This window comes from Schistocerca cancellata, chromosome 1 (genome assembly GCF_023864275.1).
Source record: "Schistocerca cancellata isolate TAMUIC-IGC-003103 chromosome 1, iqSchCanc2.1, whole genome shotgun sequence".
In the NCBI taxonomy this organism is placed as follows: domain Eukaryota; kingdom Metazoa; phylum Arthropoda; class Insecta; order Orthoptera; family Acrididae; genus Schistocerca; species Schistocerca cancellata.
Genome location: NC_064626.1, coordinates 197,721,283 through 197,727,226, shown reverse-complemented (window position 1 = coordinate 197,727,226; position 5,944 = coordinate 197,721,283).

Sequence of the window (5,944 nt, the reverse complement as noted above, 5' to 3'; positions counted from 1 at the left end):
TCTCTATCATTCCAGTCGTAATGAACGAACATCTATATCTTTCCGTAGGAGGTCTGATTTCCCTTATTTTATCGTGGTGATCGTTTCTCCCTATGTAGGTCGGTCATAAATGCGATCTGCGTCATTATGTAACAGGGATTCATTGTATCAGTTACTGGTGGGTGGAGACAAAATGTAATGGTCCGTATTTCTAGGTGGTGCACGTCCACCACCGGGAGCTCAGTATGTAAAGATACTCATTCCTTCTGCTCCATTATCCCCCCAAATGCTACGCCCCTACTTTCGTTGTACTCAGGCTACTGTTCTAGACTACATGCCCCTACTTCCTTTGTATTTAGACTGCTTTTCTACGCTGCATCCAACGGTTAGCGAACAGCTATTAGTCAAGGAAATTTTTAAAAATCTAGAAAAATATAAAAAATGGATAAGCGCCGCGACCCTGCTATCTTTTGAACTGAGCTGTCGAAACACTGGTATGATCATTTATACGAAAAGTATGTAGGAAAGTAGCAACTCCAAAGTCTGTAACGAAACCTGAGAAGACCAGCAGAGCGGCTTTTTGTGCAGAGACCTGCAGCTCATCAAAGGTGTAAATAAATGAAATGTATTGCGCGTGCCGGCTGGTGTGACCGAGTGGTTCTAGGTGCTTTAATCTGGAACCGCTTGACCGCTACGGTCGCAGGTTCGAATCCTGCCTCGGGCATGGATGTGTGTGATGTCCTTAGCTTAGTTAAGTTTAAGTAGTTCTAAGTTCTATGGGACTGATGACCTCAGATGTTAAGTCCCATAGTGCTCAGAGCCATTCGACCCATTTTTCTTCTTCTTCTTCTGCTTCCGCATTTCAAGCCTTAGCCAATGTGCTTCTTCCGACTTCATCTCTTCTCGGTCACCCTACATCTCTTCTTCCTGAGGACTTGTACTTGTCTACAACGAGTGGAATTTTGACTTCATCCATCCACTTGAGAGGTTGCCTCCATTCTTCCCTTTATCCTGAAACTGAAAGTAAAACAAGAAAGACGAGAGAATACCTAAAAAAGCAACATAGAAAAATGTGACTGGCTGACGACTTATAAAGAAAACAGGTGAACCAGTCACTCAGTTAACACATTAAGAACCTCTCGCTAAAATCTTAGGAAACGAGTTGGACATATCACAAAATCTTAAAACTTGAACACATTCCTATGATGGTCATTTGAAATGGAGGCCAGATCCGCCAGCAAATGTGCCACTGTCCTCTCGTCTGAAAATGAAATACAGTCTAGTAAAATATGGGGCACAGTGATCTGTACACAAGCACCAAAAGTGGAGGGTCCTCTCGCTGGAACAAGAGGCAACGCGTCATAGGGTCGTGGTCTTTATGAAGACGTGTAAGAAGGACCTCATCCCGCATGCGTGGCTGGAAGAAGGTACGCCACGGCCGCGTTGTGGACTTTACCAGACGCGTCTTATTATATGTCACTTCCAGCCAGTCACCTTCTTATCGTAGTATGACTCCGTACCTCTACAGCGAGGTGATAGAATGCAGGGGTATGGCACACTGAACTGACTAAAGATGACGACACCTCTCCTTGCCTGCTGTATCCGTCCATCCGCTTCCTGCAATACCTTGTGCCCTGGCATCTAGCAGAAAGAAACCTCCTTCCCCAGCCTTTGTAAGTGGAGAAGGGCGTCCTGGTTATCCTGGACTATCTAATCGGCTGGGTACAAGCATTGTAGGGACTGAAGGACGCTCACGGAGTCGGAGGAATTTAGCAGGCGCGGCATGTCTCATCTTCTCCAGCGTCGCATTCGGGAGGATGACGGTTCAACCCCGTCTCCAGCCATCATGATTTAGGTTTTCCGTGATTTCCCTAAATCGTTTCAGGCAAATGCCGGGATGGTTCCTTTGAAAGGGCACGGCCGATTTCCTTCCCCATCCTTCTCTAACCCGAGCTTGCGCTCCGTATCTAATGACCTCGTTGTCGACGGGACGTTAAACAACACTAACCTAACCTAACCTAACCTTCTCCAGCGACCTCAAGGTCGCAGATAATTCGTCGCTGAAGACAGTGAAGTCAACAGGAAACCGAATACTGACGATCAGAGAAATCAACAGAACTGACAACGGAATACCCTTGGTTAGGCCCACTGGTGAATACAGCTATCTAGTAATGGTGGTCATTTAAAACGTCGGAAAGTATCGACTTAAAATCATAATCAGGAGTCCAATCTCTCCTGTACAGTACTAAATCTAAAATTACTCTGTGCCTCTGTAGTATGTGGCATTCGGTTAAAACCCCTCTAAAGTGTATTGGCCTCACACCAAGGGACACCAGAACACTCTCTGTATGCGCCCCACACGGTTTCGTAGGCCGTGGACAGTCCGTATAGAGGCGTTCCATGGCCGGACGAATAACGCTATGGTATTCTGGGAAAGTAGGAGTAGTGAGAAACGTACGCGTCTGATTCACCATTAGGAGTTGATGCTGGATGGTAAGTGGCGTTTCAGCAGCCTCAGCACAGACAATGATATGCGGTTGGTCCTGTAAGCGCCTGTTGGCACTGTAACCCCTTCATGGCGTATGGTGTCAACGGTCTTCAGGTATAAAGGCCTCACTGATGCGTCAGCGTGCACCCATAGTCCAGCCGATCACACGAAGGTCCTATGAAAGTAGCGCCCTGTGACTGAGACACTTTAAGATATTCAGTGCCTTCTGGACCCTTGCCTTCAGGTCCGTTAGGTATGGTAACCACAACAGTTTGGAGTCAAGAACGAGTCTTTAAAACGGAGAATGGTGTCTCACATAGGCAATTCAGGAAAATTGAAACTCCAACAAGAGTGATAAAAATGAAAACATATACATACTTCCCAGCAGAAAATGTAAAACCAGTTTTTGCAACCCTTGCTTCACCCTCTTCACTGTTAGTCACAACTGATGACTCGCTGCTGCGGTACTGGAGGAAGAGCAGAAAACCGCAAAATGGTCCACAAATAAGGAGCACTGGATAGGACTCCTTACGGTAAACGTTGTACTATTAATAGCTATGACAAAGAGGGTGACAGTTAAAACACTGCCCTGGAGAGAACCATTCCCCTGCACAAAACTGTTGATAACATGTCACGGACTCTGTACCTAAAACGACGGCTTGACAGGAAGTACTGAATGAAGATGGGGAGGTGGCCACCAAAGCTCCAGTGGTGTAGCTGACTGAGAATATTTTGGTTACAATCAGTGTCGTATGCCTTACTGATGTCGGAAAATAGCCTTAGACACTGCCTGTTACATAGGAATACCTGCTAGATTTCCTCCTGCAGTAGGGTCAAGTTGTCGATAGTTGATCGATATTTACTAAATTCACGCGGGCAGCGTCTAGGGAGTTGCTGGGTCTGTAATATATTTATGTGTGTTAAGGATGTGTCGTAATCTGTAGTGTGTCCCAGGAGTAATGACCAATAATGAGGGATATGACAGGAACGATCATTCGAGGCAACTAAGTCTCGTAAAGATGGGCCCCATAACGCACAATTTAAGAGAGAACTACTTCATCTTCGGTCCTATGAAACAAATCTCTTATATTGCAAGCTCTTTGCTTTCCATATTTGGGAAGAGGTAATATGGACCGAAAATAGGGAAAAATTGTGTAGTAAAATTGGGCCTAAAAATGCACACCTTAAGAGCTTTAAGAAGTTTTTTCAGCAGAAGAGATGAGTTTCACAGTAGCGAAGTTGAACAAGTGGTCATAGCTTTTAACATATGCATTTTAGGATCAATGTTTACTGGGCTTGTTTGTCTTGTTTCGGTCCATATCATCACCTCTTAAAATATATAAAGCAAAGAGCTTACAGCAGAAAATATCCGTTTCATAACATCGAAGATGAAGAAGTACTAATAGTTCTTAAGGTACGGACTTTATAGCCCGTAATTACTAGGCTTTTTTCTCCGAATGATCGTTTCTGTCATATCCCTGAAAACTGACAGTGCCTCCTGGGACGCAGTATATCTGCAGTTGCAGGGAGATATAGCTTGTATAAAATTCCACAGTTTATTCTTTTTTAACATCTGTCATTCCCATTTTGCGAGAGCATGGCAGGCTGTTGCAGAACTTCGTTATTTCACCGAAACATCCAAGCCTGCTGGGAATGGGGCAGAGGGAATCAAAACTCGAATGTTTGACATGGGATTACAATTTCCGGCAATCGAATGATGGCCAGGAAATACCTCCCGAAAACTGTATTAGAACAAGAGATAGAAGTAATTTATATTTGTGATAATTTTGACCTTTGTCCCAGACAAAAATGAAAATTTTGAATCTGTTTACGTTCGTGCATATTTGTGTGTTGCGTGTGTGAATTTGCTATGTTAATGTTCTATCCAAGAATTTACACTTGATGTCGCAGTATAATATGAGGTAATTAGAAATTTCCAGTCGGACATCACAATATTAATACGTGAAGATGAAAACTGAAGTGCCGCTTTTTAATATTAACTGTTGAATGAGGCCAACTATCCTTATATAATTCGAAAGATACTTTGCCATAGATATGCACGCAGAATAATAATGTGGTATGTAGCAGTGGTAAAAGGAAGTAGAAGCTTTCACTTTCGTAATACTGATGTTACATTCTCTATTACGCATTAAAATCTCCAATAACTGAATACGGAAAATTAAAAAGGTACCAATCTCTGCACTGCGCACCGATCAAGTGGTATGATATACGAGAGTAACAACATTTTGTGAAATCGCATTCTAGGAGCTTTCATGTTTACATGGTTCATTTTCAGTAAAACATGCATACCGGGCAGCTAAAACACGACAACTGCTGGGTCAAGGATGTTGTCAGCAGTCAAAATCAACATACCGTAGTAACGAAGTCTGCTAGTAACGTTATATATTGGCGCCGTTATTTCGGTTACTTTTCTGTAAGAGTGACTACATGGCCACTTGCCGACATTATTAGAAAATTTGAAATAAATTCCTAATTTTTAATATCTTTGCTTTGAATAACTTTAACTTCCTTTTACACGGAAACTATACTTCTCTTACGGTATCCCTAGAAGGAGAATGCCAACGGGTCAAAGACGCAGAGATAGACAGACACAATTTTTGCGTACAGAAAGTAATAACAAGGTGGTCGTTCGTAAAGATAATACATTTGTTTTACTTAACAATCATAATATTAATGCGTGAGCATCGAAACTTAAAGTACCGAGTTTTAAAATTAATTATACAACGAGGCCAATGAAACTTCTATAATTCGAAAGTAGTATACATAGTCATTAGGAAAAGTGAAAGGAAGTAGATATACACATGAGAAACGTTTTCATTTTTCTCTGACAATGCTATCATCTTCTACCACGCGCAACGATCGGGTGCTATGGTAGAAACGACACACGAAGATAACAATGTTTCCGTAAGTTGAATTCTAGGGACGTTCATGTTAAAATGTTGCAGATAGTTCATTTGCAGTCACACACGCACACTCGACAGCTACATTGTCAAAACTGCTACGTCGTTGATGTTGTCAAGAGTGGAAAACAAAACATAGTAACGAAGCCGCCGGGGACAAAAAACATCGTTTTTTTCACTTACTTTGGTCTAAGAGTAAACGGAACTAACTCAGTGTTCGTTTCTTACCGTCACCACAAAAATTTAGAGTCTTACTAATTTTCAGTATGTTCATTATGAGTTGCTACAACGCCCTTATTATGAAGAAACTATATTTATTTTAGGCTATGCCTCGAAGAACATTAACGGATCGGACTGAAAGGCAAAGAGCTAGAGAGAAAAAAATGCTTCAAATGCCTCTGAGCGCTATTGGTCTTAACTTCTGAGGTCATCAGTCCCCTAGAACTTAGAACTACTTAAACCTAACTAACCTAAATACATCACACAACACCCAGTCATCACGAGGCAGAGAAAATCCCTGACCCCGCCGGGAATCGAACCCGGGAACCCGGGCGCG